This window comes from Adiantum capillus-veneris, chromosome 9 (assembly GCF_014529385.1).
Source record: "Adiantum capillus-veneris isolate H3 chromosome 9, ASM1452938v2, whole genome shotgun sequence".
NCBI lineage: Eukaryota > Viridiplantae > Streptophyta > Polypodiopsida > Polypodiales > Pteridaceae > Adiantum > Adiantum capillus-veneris.
The window spans coordinates 65,761,947-65,780,450 of NC_140939.1; positions in this window are offsets into that span (position 1 = coordinate 65,761,947).

An 18,504-nucleotide genomic window follows, 5' to 3' on the forward strand; every position below is an offset into this window, starting at 1 on the left:
CCTACAAAGTTTCATGGGCAACGCAACCCGTCTCGAGGGTCTACTATGGCACAATCGCCAGTTTTTGACCATTAGGCCCTTAGCGAAGCCAAAACGAAGAAATTGGCGATTGTGCCACCCTAGACCGATGAGACGGGAGAGGATGGCCATGAAACATTGCAAGGGCAGGGAAAGCATCTAGATCCCCACCCCTGTTAAGTTTCATAGGCATCGCAATCCGTCTTGACGGTTTACAATGGCACAATCACCAGTTTTTGACCCTTGGGCCCTTAGAGAAGCCAAAACAAAAAACTTGGCGATTGTGCTACCCTAGACCGACCAGATGAGAGCGGATGGCTATGAAACTTTGTAGGGGTAGGGAAGCACCTTGGAAAGTTTCATGGACACAAAATCTGTCTCGACGGGCTGCAATGGCACAATCGCCAATTTTGACCATTGGGTCCTAGCAAAGCCAAAACAAAAAAATTGGCGATTGTACCACCCTACACCAACGAGAAAGAAACGGATGGCCATGAAACATTGCGGGGGCAGAGAAAGCACCTAAATCCTTGTTCTTGCAAAGTTTCATGGGCATCGCAATCGGTCTCCACGGGCTACGGTTTCACAATCACCAATTTTTGACCATTGGGCCCTTAGCGAAGAGAGAACATAAAAAATGAAGATTTTGCCTCCCTAGACCTACGAGACGGGAAAGGATGGCCATGAAACATTGCAGGTGTTGGAAAAGCACCTAAATCTTTGTGCCTACAAAATTTCATGGGCAACGCAATCCGTTTTGACGGGCTACGGTGGCACAAATCGCCAGTTTTTGACCATTGGGGCCTTAGCAAAGCCACAACAAAAAAATTTGGTGATTGTGCCACCCTAAACCGATGAGATGGGAGCGGATGGCCATGAAACGTTGCAAGGGTAGAAAAAGCATCTAAATCCCTACCATTGTAAAGTTTCATGGGCATCACAATCTGTCCTGACGGTCTACGATAACACAATCACCAGTTTTATATCATTGGGCCCTTAGCGAAGCCAAAACGAAGAAATTGGATTGTGCTACCCTAAACCGACGAGACTAGAGAGGATGGCTATGAAACTTTGCAGGGGTAGGGAGAGAACCTTGGAAAGTTTCATGGGCACACAATCCGTCTCGATGGGCTATGTTGGTAGAATTGCTAGTTTTGGACCATTGGGTCCTTAGCGAAGCCAAAACAAAAAAAATTGCCCCTAGACCAAGGAGATAGGAATGGATGGCCATGAAACATTCCGGGGACAAGGAAAGAACCTAAATCCCTCTCCTTACAAAGTTTACTGGACATCGCAATCCGTATCGACGGGCTACGTGGCACAATGACCAGTTTTTGACATGAAGCCACAACAAAAAAAATTGGAGATTGTGCAACTCTAAACCGACCAGACGGGAAAGGATGGCCATGAAACATTGCAGGCACAAGGAAATCATCTAAACCCTTGTCCCTACAAAGTTTGATGGGCACCACAATCCCTTTCGACGGTCTACGATGGCACAATCGCCAATTTTTTACCATTGGGCGCTTAGCGAAGCAAAAATGAAAAAATTGGCGATTGTGCTACCTTAAACCGACGAGACGCGAGCGGATGGCCATGAACTATTGCAACGACAGGGAAAGAATCTAAATCCCTGTTCTTGCAAAGTTTCATGGGCATCGCAATCGATCTCAACGGGCTACAATGGCACAATCACCAATTTTTGACCTTTGGGCCTTTAACAAAGCCAAAACAAAAAAATTGGCGATTGTGCTACCCTAGACCGACGAGATGGGAGCGGATGGCCATGAAACTTTTCCACGGCAAGAAAAGCACCTAAATCCCTACCTCCACAAAGTTTTATGGGCATCACAATCCATGTCGACGGGCTATGGTGGCACAATCTTCAGTTTTTGACCATTGGACCCTTAACGAATCCAAAACGAAAGAATTGGCGATTGTGACACCCTAGACAGACGACACGGGAGCGGATGGCCATGAAACTTTGCAGGGGAAGGGAAAGCACTTTAGTACCCACCCCTGCAAAGTTTCATGGGCAACACAACCCGTCTCGACGGTCTACTATGGCACAATCGCCAGTTTTTTACCATTAGGCCCTAGCCAAGCCAAAACGAAGAAATTGGCGACTGTGCCACCCTAGACCGACGAGACGGGAGCGGATGGCCATGAAAAACATTGCAAGGGCAGGGAAAGCATCTAATGGCACAATCACCAGTTTTTGACAGTTGAGCCCTTAGCGAAGCCAAAATAAAAAAATTGACGATTGTGCTACCCTAGACCGACGGGATGGGAGCGGATGGCTATGAAACTTTGTAGGGGTAGGAAAAGCACCTTGGAAAGTTTCATGGACACACAATCCGTCTCGATGGGCTACAATGGCACAATCGCCAGTTTTTTACCATTGGATCTTTAGAGAAGCCAAATCGAAAGAATTGGCGATTGTGCCACCCTAGATAGACGAGACGAGAGCTGATGGCCATGAAACTGTGTAGGGACAGGGAAAGGACTTGAATACCACCTCTGCAAAGTTTCATGGGCAACGAAACCCGTCTCTACAATCTATTATGGCACAATCGCCAGTTTTTTACCATTAGGCCATTAGCGAAGCCAAAACGAAAAAATTGACGATTGTGCTACCCTAAACCGACGAGACTAGAGAGGATGGCTATGAAACTTTTCAGGGGTAGGGAGAGCACCTTGGAAAGTTTCATGGTCACACAATCCGTCTCGATGGGCTATGTTGGTAGAATTGCTAGTTTTTGACCATTGGGTCCTTAGCGAAGCCAAAACAAAAAAAATTGCCCCTAGACCAAGGAGATAGGAATGGATGGCCATGAAACATTGCGGGGACAAGGAAAGAACCTAAATCCCTCTCCTTACAAAGTTTCTTGGACATCGCAATCCGTATCGACGGGCTACGTGGCACAATGACCAGTTTTTGACATGAAGCCACAACAAAAAAATTGGAGATTGTGCCACTCTAGACCTACCAGACGGGAAAGGATGGCCATGAAACATTGCAGGCACAAAAAAGCATCTAAACCCTTGTCCCTACAAAGTTTGATGGGCACCACAATCCCTTTCGACGGTCTACGGTGGCACAATCGCCACTTTTTTACCATTGGGCGCTTAGCGAAGCCAAAACAAAAAAATTGGCGATTGTGCTACCTTAAACCGACGAGACGCGAGCGGATGGCCATGAAAATTTTCAGGGGCAAGGAAAGGACCTAAATCCCTTCCCCTGCAAAGTTTTATGGGCATCACAATCCGTCTCGGACGGGCTAGGGTGGCACATCGCCAGTTTTTGACCATTGGGCCCTTAGCGAATCCAAATCGAAAGAATTGGCCATTTTGGCCACCCTAGACAGATGAGACGACAGCTAATGGCCATGAAACTTTGGAGGGATATCGAAAGCACTTGAATACCACCTCTACAAAGTTTCATGGACAACACAACCCGTCTCTTTAGTCTATTATGGCACAATCTACAGTTTTTGACCATTAGGCCCTAAGCGAAGCCAAAATGAAAAAATTGGCGATTGTGCCGCCATAGACCGATAAGATGCGAGCGGATGGCCATGAACTATTGCAAGGATAGGGAAAGAATCTAAATCCTTGTTCTTGCAAAGTTTCATGGGCATCGCAATCGATCTCGACGGGCTACAATGGCACAATCACCAATTTTTGACCCTTGGGCCTTTAACGAAGCCAAAACAAAGAAATTGGCGATTGTGCTACCCTAGACCGACGAGATGGGAGCGGATGGCCATGAAACTTTTCCACGGCAAGAAAAGCACCTAAATCCCTACCTCTTCAAAGTTTTATGGGCATCACAATCCATGTCGACGGGCTATGGTGGCACAATCGTTAGTTTTTGACCATTGGACCCTTAACGAATCCAAAATGAAAGAACTGGCGATTGTGACACCCTAGACAGACGACACGGGAGCGGATGGCCATGAAACTTTGCAGGGGAAGGGAAAGCACTTTAGTACCCACCCCTGCAAAGTTTCATGGGCAACGCAACCCGTCTCGACGGTCTACTATGGCACAATCGCCAGTTTTTTACCATTAGGCCCTAGCCAAGCCAAAAGGAAGAAATTGGCGACTGTGCCACCCTAGACCGACGAGACGGGAGCGGATGGCCATGAAAACATTGCAAGGGCAAGGAAAGCATCTAATGGCACAATCACCAGTTTTTGACCGTTGGGCCCTTAGCGAAGCCAAAATAAAAAAATTGACGATTGTGCTACCCTAGACCGACGGGATGGGAGCGGATGGCTATGAAACTTTGTAGGGGTAAGAAAAGCACCTTGGAAAGTTTCATGGACACACAATCCGTCTCGATGGGCTACAATGGCACAATCGCCAGTTTTTGACCATTGGATCTTTAGAGAAGCCAAATCGAAAGAATTGGCAATTGTGCCACTCTAGATAGACGAGACGAGAGCTGATGGCCATGAAACTGTGTAGGGACAGGGAAAGCACTTGAATACCACCTCTGCAAAGTTTCATGGGCAACGCAACCCGTCTCTACAATCTATTATGGCACAATCGCCAGTTTTTGACCATTAGGCCATTAGCGAAGCCAAAACGAAAAAATTGGCGATTGTGCCACCATAGACCAATGAGATGGGAGCGGATGGCCATGGAATGTTGCAAGGACAGGGAAAGCATTTAAATCCCTATTCTTGAAAAGTTTCATGGGCATCCCAATCGATCTCGACGGGGACTTAGGTGGCACAATCACCAATTTTTGACCGTTGGGCCCTTAACAAAGGCAAAACAAAAAAATTGGCGATTGTGCTACCCTAGACCGATGAGATTGAGTGGATAGCCATGAAACTTTTCCAGGGCAAGGAAAGCACCTAAATCCCTACCTCTGCAAAGTTTTATAGGCATTACACTCCGTGTCGACGGGCTATGGTGGCACAATCCCCAGTTTTTGACCATTGGACCCTTAGAGAATCCAAAACGAAGAATTAATGATTGTGCCATCCTAGACAGACGAGACGGGAGCGGATGGCCATGAAACTTTGCAGGGAAAGGGAAAGCACTTGAGTATCCCTCACTGCAAAGTTTCATGGGCGATGTAACCCGTCTCGACGGTTTACTATGGCACAATCTCCAGTTTTGACCATTAGACCCTTAGCGAAGCCAGAACGAAGAAATTGACTATTGTGCCACCCTAGACCGACGAGACGGGAGCAGATGGCCATGAAACATTGCAAGGGCATGGAAAGCATCTAGATCCCCACCCCTGCTATGTTTCATGGGCATCGCAATCCATCTTGACGGTTTACAATGGCACAATCACCAATTTTTGACAGTTGGGCCCTTAGCGAAGCCAAAACAAAAAAATTGGCGATTGTGCTACCCTGGACCGACGAGATGGGAACGGGTGGCCATGAAACTTTTCAGGGGTAGGGAAAGCACCTTGGAAAGTTTCATGGACATACAATCCGTCTTGACGAGGTGCAGTGGCACAATCCCCAGTTTTTGACCGTTGGGCCCTTAGAAAAGCCAAAACAAAAAAATTGGCGATTGTGCTACCCTAGACCGACGAGATGGGAGCGGATGGCCATGAAACTTTGTAGGGGTAGAAAAAGCAACTTGGAATTTTTCCTGGACACACAATCCATCTCGACGGGCTACAGTGGCACAATGGCCAGTTTTTGACCATTGGGTCTTTAGCGAAGCCAAATCGAAAGAATTGGCGATTGTGCCACCCTAGACAGACGAGACGAGAGCTGATGGCCATGAAACTGTGCAGGGATAGGGAAAGCACTAGAATACCACCTCTGCAAAGTTTCATGGGCAACACAACCCGTCTCTACAATCTATTATGGCACAATCGCCAGTTTTTGACCATTAGGACCTTAGCGAAGCCAAAACGAAAACATTGGCAATTGTGCCACCATAGACCGATGAGACGGGAGCGGATGGCCATGAAATGTTGCAAGGCTAGGGAAAGCATTTAAAGCCCTATTTTTGCAAAGTTTCATGGGCATCCCAATCGATCTTGATGGGCTTAGGCTGCACAATCACCAATTTTTGACCGTTGGGCCCTTAACGAAGCCAAAACAAAAAAATTGGCGATTGTGCTACCCTAGACCGACGAGACGGGAGCGAATGGCCATGAAACTTTTCCAGGGAAAGGAAAGCACCTAAATCCCTACCTCTACAAATTTTTATAAGCATTACACTCCGTGTCGACGGGATATGGTGGCACAATTGCCAGTTTTTGACCATTGGACCCTTAGCGAATCCAAAACAAAAGAATTAACGATTGTGCCACCCTAGACAGACGAGACGGGAGCGGATGGCCATGAAACTTTGTAGGGGAAGGGAAAGCACTTGAGTATCCACCCTTGTAAAGTTTCATGGGCGATGCAACCCATCTCGACGGTTTACTATGGCACAATGAGGAGAGAACAAAAAAATGGAGATTTTGCCACCCTAGACCTACGAGAGACGGGAAAGGATGGCCATGAAACATTGTAGGCACAAGGAAAGCACCTAAATCTTTGCCCCTACAAAATTTCATGGGCAACGCAATCCGTTTCGACGGGCTACGGTGGCACAAATCGCCAGTTTCTGACCATTGGGACCTTAGTGAAGCCAAAACAAAAAATTTGGCGATTGTGCCACCCTAGACCGACGAGACGGGAGCGGATGGCCAGGAAACGTTGCAAGGGTAGAAAAAGCATCGAAATCCCTGTCCCTGTAAAGTTTCATGCTTATCACAATCTGTCCTGATAGTCTATGATGACACAATTACCAGTTTTATACCGTTGGGCCCTTAGCGAAGCCAAAATGAAAAAATTGGCGATTGTGCTACCCTAGACCGGCGAGACTAGAGCAGATGGCTATGAAACTTTGCAGGGTAGGGAAAGCACCTTGGAAGTTTCATGGGCACACAATCCGTCTCGACGGGCTACGATGGCACAATTGCCAGTTTTTGACCATTGGGTCCTTAGCGAAGCCAAAACGAAAACATTGGCGATTGTACCACCCTAGACCAACAATACAAGATTAGATGGCCATGAAACATTGCGTGGGCAGGGAAGGCACCTAAATCCCTGTTCGAAGATAGAACAAAAAAAATGGAGATTGTGCCACGCTAGACCTACGAGACGGGAAAGGATGGCCATGAAACATTGCAGGTGCATGGGAAGCACCTAAAACTTTGTCCCTACAAAATTTCATGGGCAACACAATCCATTTCGACAAGCTACGAAGGCACAAATTGCCATTTTTTTACCATTGGGGCATTAGCGAAGCCAAAATGAAAAATTTGGCGACCCTTGACCGACGAGACGGGAGCGGATGGCCATGAAACGTTGCAAGGGTATGAAAAGCATCTAAATCCATGCCCCTGTAAATTTTCATGGGCATCGCAATCCATCTTGACGGTCTACGATGGCACAATCACCAGTTTTATACAGTTGGGCCCTTAGCGAAGCCAAAACGAAAAAATTAGCGATTGTGCTTCCCCAGCCCGACGAGACTAGAGCGGGTGGCTATGAAATTGTGCAATGGTAGGGAAAGCACCTTGAAAAGTTTCATGGGCACACAATCCGTCTCGACGGGGTACGATGGCACAATCGCCAGTTTTTGACCATTGGGTCCTTAGCGAAGCCAAAACGAAAAAATTGGCGATTGTGCCACCCTATACCAGCAAGACGGGAACGTATGGCCATGAAACGTTGCAGGGGTAGGTAAGCCACGTAAATCCCTGTCCTTGCAAAGTTTCATGGGCAACGCAATCGGTCTAGACGGGCTACGGTGGCACAATCAACATTTTTTGACCATTGGGCCCTTAGCGAAGCCAGAACAAAAAAAAATGGCGATTGTGCCACCCTAGACCTATGAGATGGGAAAGGATGGCCATGAAAAATTGCACGGATAGGGAAAGCATCTAAATCTTTGGTCCTGCAAAGTCTCATGGGCAACGCAATCTGTTTCGACAGATTATGGTGGCACAATCGCCAGTTTTTGACCATTGGGCCCTTAGCGAAGCCAAAACGAAAAAATTAGCGATTGTGCCACCCTAGACCAACGAGACGGGAGTGGATGGCCATGAAACTTTGCAGGGGTAGGAAAAGCACTTGAATATCCACCCCTGTAAAGTTTCATGGGCAACACAACCCGTCTCGATGATCTACTATGGCAAATCGCCGATTTTTGACCATTAGGTCCTTAGCAAAGCCAAAACGGAAAAATTGGCGATTGTGCCACCCTAGACCGACGAGACGGGGAGCGGATGGCCATGAAACGTTGCAAGGGTAGGTAAAGCATCTAAATACCTGCCCCTGTATAGTTTCATGGGCATCACAATCCGTCTTGACGGCCTACAATGACACAATCACCAGTTTTTGACCGTTGGGCACTTAACGAAGCCAAAACAAAAAAATTGGCGAATGTGCTATCCTAGACCGACAAGACGGGAGCGGATGGCCATGAAACTTTGCAGGTGTAGGAAAATCACCTTGGAAAGTTTCATGGGTACACAATCCGTCTCGACGGGCTATGGTAGGAGAATCTCCAGTTTTTTACCAATGGGTCCTTAGCCAAGCCAAAATGAAAACAATGGCGATTGTGCCACCCTAGACCAACGAGACAGGAACAGATGGCCATGAAACATTGCCGAGGCAGGGAAAGCACCTAAATCCCTGTCCTTGCAAAGTTTCATGGGCATCCTAATCGGTCTCAATGGGCTACGGTTGCACAATCCCCAGTTTTTTACCATTGGGCCCTTAGAGAATCCAGAACAAAAAAATTGGAGATCATGCCACCCTAGACCTACGAGACGGGAAAGAATTTCCATGAAACATTGCAAGCACAGGTAAAGCACCTAAATCTTTGCCCCTACAAAGTTTCATGGGCAACGCAATCCGTATCGATGGGCTACGGTGGCACAATCGCCAATTTTTTTATCATTGGGCTCTTAGCGAAGCCAAAACGAAAAAATTGGCGATTGTGCCACGCTAGACCGACGAAACGGGAGGGGATGGCCATATAACGTTGCAAGGTAAGGGAAAGCATCTTAATCCCCACCCTTGTAAAGTTTCATGGGCATCGCAATCCGTCTCGACGATCTAGGGTGGCACAATCGTCAGTTTTTTTACCATTGGGCCCTTAGCCAAGCCAAAACAAAAAAATTGACGATTGTGTTACCCTAGACCGATGAGACGGGAGCGGATGGCCATGAAAATTTTCACGGGCAAGGAAATCACCTAAATCCCTCCCCCTGCAAAGTTTTATGGGCATCACAATCCTTCTCGACGGGCTTCGGTGGCACAATCGCGAGTTTTTGACCATTGGGCCCTTAGCGAATCCAAAATGAAAGAATTGGCGATTGTGCCACTTTGACCGACGAGACGGGAGCGGATGGCCATGAAAATTTGCAGGGGTAGGAAATCACTCGAATACCCACCCCTGCAATGTTTCATGGGCAACGCAACCCGTCTCAACGGTCTACTATGGCACAATCGCCATTTTTTGACCATTAGTCCCTTACCGAAGCCAAAACGAAAAAATTGGTAATTGTGCCACCCTAGACAGACAAGATGGGAGCGGATGGTTATGAAACTTTTTAGGGGAAAGGAAAGCACCTAAATCTCCACCCCTGCAAAGTTTTATGGGCATCACAATCCATCTCGATGGGCTACGGTGGCACAATCGCCAGTTTTTGACCATTGGGCCCTTAGCGAATCCAAATCGAAAGAATTGGCGATTGTGCCACCCTAGATAGACGATACGAGAGCCGATGGCCATGAAAATTTGCAAGGACAAGGAAAGCACTTGAATACCCATGCCTGCAAAGTTTCATGGGCAACACAACCCGTCTCGACATTCTAATATGGCACAATCGTCAGTTTTTGACCATTAGGCCCTTTGCGAAGCCAAACAAAAAAATTGGTGATTGTGCCACCGTAGACCGATGAGACGGGAGTGGATGGCCATGAAATATTTCTAGGACATGGAAAGCATCTAAATCCCTGCCCGTGTAAATTTTCATGGGCATTGCAGTCCGTATGGACGGTCTACGATGGCACAATCCCTGAATACCTACCCTTGCAAACTTTCATGGGCAAGGAAAGCACCTGAATCCCCGCCCCTACAAAGTTTTATGGGTGTCACCATCTATCTCGACGGGCTACAGTGGCACAATCGCTAGTTTTTGACCATTGGGCCTTTAGCGAATCCAAATCGAAGGAATTGGCGATTGTGCTACCCTAGACAGACGAGCCGAGAGCCGATGGCCATGCAACTTTGCAGTAACAGGGAAAGCACTTGAATACCCACCCCTGCAAAGTTTCATGGTCAACGCAACCCGTGTCGATAGTCTACTATGGCACAATCGCCTGTTTTTGACCATTAAGCCCTTAACGAAGCCAAAACAAAAATATTTGCGATTGTGCCACCCTAAACCAACGAGACTGGAATGGATGGCCATGAAACATTGCGGGGGCAGGGAAAGCACCTAAAATCTTGTCGTTGCAAAGTTTTATGGGCATCGCAATCTGTCTCAAGGGGCTACGGTGGCACAATCACCAGTTTTTGACCATTGGGGCCTTAACAAAGCCAAAACAAAAAAATTGGCGATTGTGCTACCCTAGACCGATGAGAGGGGAGCCGATGGCCATGAAACTTTGCAGGCACAGGGAAGGTACCTTGGAAATTTTCATGGACACACAATCCGTCTCGACGGGCTACGGTGGAAGAATCGCTAGTTTTTGACCAGTAGGTCCTTAGCGAAGCCAAAATGAAAAAATTGGCGATTGTGCCACCCTAGATCAACGAGACAGGAGTGGATGGCCATGAAACATTGAGGGGAGATGAAAAGCAACTAAATCCCTCTCCTTGAAAACTTTCCTAGGCATCACAATTCGTATCGACGGGCTACGGTGGCACAATCACCAGTTTTTGACCATAGGGTCCTTAGCGAAGCCAGAACAAAAAAATTGGAGATTGTGCCACCTTAGACCTACGAGACGGGAAAGGATGGCCATGAAACATTACAGGCGCAGGGAAAGCACCTAGATATTGGTCCCTACAAAATTTCATGGGCAACACAATCCGTTTCAACGGGCTATGGTGGCGCAATGGCCAGTTTTTGACCATTGGGCCCTTAGCGAAGCCAAAACAAAAAAATTGGTGATTGTGCCATCCTAAACCGACGAGACAGGAGCGTGGCCATTAAACGTTGCAAGGGTAGGGAAAGCATCTAAACCCTTGTCCATGTAAAGTTTCATGGGCATCCCAATCCGTCTCGACGGTCTACGGTGGCACAATCGCGAGTTTTTTACCATTGGGCCCTTAGCCAAGCCAAAACGAAAAAATTGGCGATTGTGCTACAGTAGACTGATGAGACGGGAGCGGACGGCCATGAAACTTTGCAAGGCCAAGGAAAGCACTTGAATACCCACCTCTGAAAAGTTTCATGGGCAACACAACCCGTCTTGAGGGTCTACTATGGCACAATCACTAGTTTTTTACCATTAGGCCCTTTGGGCGATTTTGCCACCGTAGATCGACGAGACGAGAGTGGATGGCCATGAAACAGTGCAACAACAGGAAAAGCATCTAAATCCCCACCCCTATAAAATTTCATGGGCATCGCAATCCGTCTTGACGGTCTACGATGGCACAATCACCAGTTTTTTACCGTTGAGCCCTTAGTGAAGTCAAAACAAAAAAATTGGCGATTGTGCTACCTTAGACCGACGAGACAGGAGCGGATGGCCATGAAACTTTTCAGGGGCAAATAAAACACCTAAATACCCACCCCTCAAAAGTTTTATGGGCATCACAATCCGTCTGGACGGGGTATGGTGGCACAATCACCAGTTTTTGACCATTGGACCCTTAGCGAAACGAAAGAATTGACGATTGTGCCACCCTAGACAGACGAGATGGGAGCAGCTGGCCATGAAACTTTGCAAGGGCAGGGAAAGCACTTGAATACCCACCCCTACAAAGTTTCACGGGCTACACAACCCGTCTCGACGGTCTACTATGGCACAATCGCCAGTTTTTGACCATGAGGCCCTTACCGAAGCCAAAACGAAAAAATTGCCGATTGTGCCACCCTAGACCGACGAGACGTGAGCAGATGGCCATGAAACGTTGCAAGGGTAGGGAAAGCATCTTAATCCCCACCCCTCTAAAGTTTCATGGGCACTGCAATCCATCTTGATGGTCGACGATGGCACAATCACTAGTTTTATACGTTGGGTCCTTAACGAAGCCAAAACGAAAAAATTGGCGATTGTGCTACCCTAGACCGATGAGACGGGAGCGGATGGCCATGAAAATTTTAAGAAGCAAGGAAAGAACCTAAATACTTACCCCTGCAAAGTTTTATGGGCATCACAATCCGTCTCGACGGGCTACAATGGCACAATCGCTAGTTGACCATTGGACCCTTAGCGAATCCAAAATGAAAGAATTGGCACCCTAGACAGACGAGAAGGGAGTGGATGGCCATGAAACTTTGCAGGGACAGGGAAAGAACTTGAATACCTACCCTTGAAAAGTTTCATGGGCAACGCAATCCGTTTGGATGGTCTACTATGGCGCAATCGTCGATTTTTTACCATTAGGCCCTTAGCGAAGCCAAAACGAAAAAATTGGCGATTGTGCCATCCTAGACCGACGAGACGGAAGCGGATGGCCATGAAACATTGCAAGGGCAGGGAAAGCTCCTAAATATCCACCCCTGCAAAGTTTCATGCGCATCGCAATTTGTATCGGCGGCCTACGGTGGCACAATCGCAAGGTTTTTACCATTGGGCTCTTAGCGAAGCCAAATTGAAAAAATTGATGATTGTGCTACACTAGACCGACAAGATGGGAGCGGATGGCCATGAAACTTTACAAGGGCAGGGATTTAGGTGGCCCAATTGCGAGTTTTTGACCATTGGGCCCTTAGTAAAGCCAAAACAAAAAAATTGGCCATTGTGCCATCCTAAACCGACGAGACGGGAGCGGATGGCCATGAAACATTGAAGGGGTAGGGAAAGCACCTAAATCCCCACCCTTGAAATGTTTCATGGGCATCATAATTTTTCTTGACGGTCTATGGTGGCACAATCGCAAGTTTTTTACCATTGGGCCTTTAGCGAAGCCAAAATGAAAAAAATGACTATTGTGCTACCCTAGACTGACGAGATGGGAGCGGATGGCCATGAAACTTTGCAGGAGCAAGGAAAGCACCTAAATTCCCACCCGTGCAAAGTTTCATGGGCATCGCAATCCTTCTTGACAGTCTACGGTGGCACAATGGCCAGTTTTTAACCATTGGGCCCTTAACAAAGCCAAAACGAAAAAAATGGCAATTGTGTCACCCTAAACCGACGAGACGGGAGCGGATGTCCATGAAACTTTGCAAGGGAAAAAAGAGCACATAAATGCCCCCCCCTGCAAAGTTTCATGGGCATCGCAATCCGTCTCTACGGTCTACGTCGGCAGAATCGCCAGTTTTTTACCATTGGGTCCTTAGCGAAGCCAAAGCGAAAAAATGGGCGATTGTGCCACGCTAAACCGACAAGATGGGAGCAGATGGCCATGAAACATTGCAAGGGTAGGGAAAGCACCTAAATCCCTACTGTTGCGAAGTTTCATGGGCAACGCAATGCGTCTCGATGATCTACTATGGCACAATCGCAAGTTTTTGACCATTGGGCCCTTAGCAAAGCCGAAACGAAAAAATTGACGATTGTGCCACCCTAGATCGAGGAGATGGGAGCGGATGGCCATGAAACTTTGCAGGGGTAGGGAAAGCACCTGAATCCCCACCCCTGCAAAGTTTCATGGCCATCGTAATCCGTCTTGTGGAAACCTTCTCTTACGACCTTCCCCCAACAAGCGGGTTTCCCCCGTTTGTCGGCCCGTGGGTCATGGTTCTTGGGGGGTTTGTCGACCTGCACCGGATTGTGTACAACTATAAGATAGTGGTGCTCGGCTGAGACTGGAATGGGGTAGACCACGGCGCGAAGGATGGGTGAGGTGAGGCGACGAGTTCCCCACACCCCTCTTGTGACGTTGGGATGCAACTCCCCCCCTCGGGCGAGTGCCAAGGCTACCTTCCACGGATGGGCTTGGCTATTTTCGGGCCGTTTTCAGGTCTAGCGGGGCTCAACGTGCTTGGGGTGGCCGGCGGGGCTCGATAGGCGATGAGTGATGGCGGACTGTGTCTTGGGCCGAGTCACCGACTACGGTAAGGTCCCGCCCGAGCTGCAGTGTAATCAAGGAGCGGGGTGGACGTTTTTTCCGCCGCGAGCTACGTGTGGCTTGTATCGATACTGAAGGTCCCGAATCCATGTGCATAGTAAACCAAAAGTTAATTAAAAAAAGTTCTTTCTTTTTGTGGTCCAATGATATTTCAAATAAATAGAATTTTGATATTAATTTACACTTTTAAAAAATAAAAAATTACCAAAAAATAATATATATAATTTTTTGCAAATTAGGTTTTTATAAATAGAAATTCAATAAATCAAGTTAAATTGCTTGCCAAGTGAACATTTCATGTGCAAGAGGGTAAGTAAAGAAAAAAAGCACATAAAAAGTTATACTTCTTCATCAAGGTCACAATGTTGTGACAGGGTATGACAGGCTAAACCAGATTAGTCCTTGCACAATAAAATTACCGTTTAGATGTTAAAAAAATGAAGATCAGAGCTTTGTGCGACTACCAAATCTTGCCTCTTCAAAGTAAGTGCAAGCAAGTCAAATGTATGTAGGAATGGCAAAAAAGAGCCTGTTTCTTGGCTGTCTTGGTGGGGGAAACTGTTGAAAGTGGGTACATTGTATCATGCATACACCCAACAATATGAAGATTCTCAAACCATAAACGTAACATGATTCAAAAATTGTTACCATATTCACAACATAATTGCAAAACTATAATCATAACCTGATTGTAAAACCATAAACAAAGATCATATCCACAACATATTTACAAAAGCATAACCATAACTTAATTGCAAAACCATAACCAAAGATCATATCCACAACATAATTACCAAGCCATAACCATAAACTGATTGCAAAACCGTAAACAAAGATCATATCCACAACATATTTACAAAAGCATAACCATAACCTAATTACAAAACCATAACCAAAGATCATACCCACAACATAATTACCAAGCAATAACCATAACCTGATTGAAAAACCATAACCAAAGAGCATATCCGCAACATGATTACAAAAGCATAACCATAACCTGATTGCAAAACCATAACCAAAGATTATATCCACAACATAATTACCAAGCCATAACCATAACTTGATTGCAAACCATAACCAAAGATCATATCCACTATATGATTACAAAACCATAACCGTAACCAGAATGCAAAACCATAACCAAGGAACAATTGAAACATGTATGACCATAACATCAACCCAAAAGGATAATCATAACCATAACTTGATTTCAACACAATAACCGTATCAGATTGCAAGGACATAAGCATAAATATCTAGCAAAGAGCATAAACACCTAACCGTAACTGTAAACTTCAAACTGTATACAATAAATACAATCATCAGGATGACCATAAGTACAAGAAAACATAGATGGAATATGTCACCCTCATGGTACTGCCACCCAATCCTTTGGGCGTGTCGAAGGGCATGTCATGGTAACTTCCTGCAAAATAAACAACTATTTATAAGATAAATATCAAGATAACATATACATATCTTACAATTTGTGAATCTGCAGCAACTGACATACATGCATGATGGACAGAAGGATCGTAAGTGCACTCTGTACTAAATGCCCACTCTGCATTTGCATCGGTATCACAATCTCCTTTCACAAAAGATTCTACAATAGCTACACTTGTAGTGGAACCATCATCTTTCTTCTCGGTTTCTTTTTTCTTCAATTTAGGACACTGCTTCATCAAGTGATCATAAGCTTTGCAATAATGGCAACACATCTTCTTTTTTCCTTTTTCACCAGAATTCCCAGACGAGGTGCTTCCAATAGAAGCATTAGAAAACAGGTGATTTGCTACTCTCACTGAAGAACCATGAGAAGTGGCTACATTGTTGTTGCCACCTTTTCTTTGAGCAACAACAAAAATCTATTCAACTACAAGGTGTTTAGCCTTGTTCTTTAACAGAAATTGCATAATGTATTAAACTTGACACTTTGAGGATTTCTTTGGGTCATAAGTCTCCAAGTACTAGCAAAGGTTTGGTAAGAATTTGACAATACATCAAGAACAATCTGCACAAGTGAACTGTCAAAAATGACTTTGCATGCAGAAATGAGTTGCTCTTTAATATCCTTGATACCAACAAGGAAAGTTTCCATTTCATCTTCCTCGTGCATAATCTTTGACTCCATCTCTTTACATAGCAATGAAATTTTAGTCTCATTACGACTTTGCATAAAGACCAAATAGAATATTTCAAGCCTGTTTTGATGATTTAGCTGAGCAAATGTGAGGAGTAATAGTGCGCTTCACAGATGATGCAATCAATGCATGAGCCTCTACATCTCTAACATCCCAATGAGACTGCTCAGCCGTAGGCAAAACAACTCTAGCAGCAACACACCTACCACCAGAACTTGCAACATCCTCAATAGAGGCTCTATCCACAGAAGGTGTGCGTACATCAATGTCCCGCACAACATTCCAAACGCCCTTTGATACAAGAACATGTTGCATCAAGTAAACCCACATTGAGTAATTATCCCCATCCAGCTTATCCTTAGCAACGGACATCTCAAAAACATCTGTGTTGTTATCAGCCATGGTGAATGACTGCACTTGATGTGAAAATTGTACGGAAAGAGAAAAAAGGAAGAAGGACCAACACATGTTGTATAGCACAACCAAAAGAGAATTGTAAAGAACATGCAAAAAAATACATTGACAAAAATTCTACAAAAAATTGGACAAAATTGCCTGCACAATATTGCTTGTAGTGGAAATGAAGGCCGAAATAATCTAAAACGGAAATTTTGAGTAGACTTAGATCTCCTAGCTATCCCAAAGTATTTGTCAACCTTCTGAAGCTCACCAAAACTCACCCAAATGGAGAAAGTGAGCAAGTGTGTATTGGTGACTGTCTGGGAGGATGCGACCTGATATGATGCCAATTTGTTGAAAATAGGGTTGGAGGGATACACATACAACTTGAAGAAGATGGAAGCTCAAGGCACACAACAAAGAGTATGTTTCTTGGTGCACAAAGAAAATATAAGTTAGCCATCTAGTGATTATATACAATGCACGGGGAAAAAACCTCCTAGTGAGGGAAAAGTGCCCCGGTGGTCCTAAGTGTGTTCACATACATCATTACCACATATATATGGTAACAATGTCTGCTCACCCTTTGGTAAGACTCCTCTCCCTCCTGCCTCCCCTCCCTTCTCTCTTCTTCCTCTGGTTCCTTAGAATCAATTCCCATTGTGCTTAACGACATAGCAAATCATATCCCTCTAGTACGTACTCTGTATATCACAAGCTTACACATTTTCTTATCCATGGAGTTTTCACTGAAGGCTGCGCATGTGGCTAAGCAAAGATCATTACAAAAATGTCACACTGCTAGTGACACTAATGTGGATAGATGGTTATTTGTACTCGTGCAATCTTACAAACTGCTTCCATCCAACATTCAATAGCCTCTCAAGGTTTCTTAATAGGTTGGGAGAGGAGAGATAACCTACTAGGTTATTGCAAGTAGTTGTCTATGGATACAAATGATTGTTTGCATATGTGGATACACAATTGTCAATAGACACTTTGGCACAACACATTGGCATTACAAGAAAAAATTGCTTCTTCAGAGATTTCAAAGCTTTGGCAATACCAATTGCAGGATTGAAAGAAACATCCCTTGATGCAAGAGAATACGAGCGTACATTTTCATCCATGGAAACACTTGCACATCTGAACAAAGAACACAAACGATGAGTGACAATCACAAAGTGAATCACCTTCTTCATTTGCTGTCACATCTCCACTTCACACAAACCACTCACATTTAACTTGTTGCGGGTAGAAACTTTATTCAAGAGACATGTAGTGGCTCGAGCCAAGAAGAACAAGTCAACTTTCTCAATAATTGTCTCAATAAACGTGTTTATTCAAGAGACATGTAGTGGCTCGAGCCAAGAAGAACAAGTCAACTTTCTCAGTAATTGTCTCAATAAACGTGTTTCTATCTTATTTTTTGCGCAATAATGATGTGGGCACTAGGAGTTACATAAGTTGGAAAATGTGGTTAGTGCCAGTGATATGCAAATTTCTTGTGACAAAGCTTGGATCAGCACCAAGACCTACAAGCTGTTTCAACCTCTCAAGGATGCCCTACGAGTGTAAGACATTGTGGAAAACATATTTTCCGTTCCAACCTTGCAAAGGCGGCCACAAATGAAGATGTGCTCTCTCCCATCGGGTTAAACCTACACATTGAGGACACAGTGTCTGCTTCAAGCTGTAT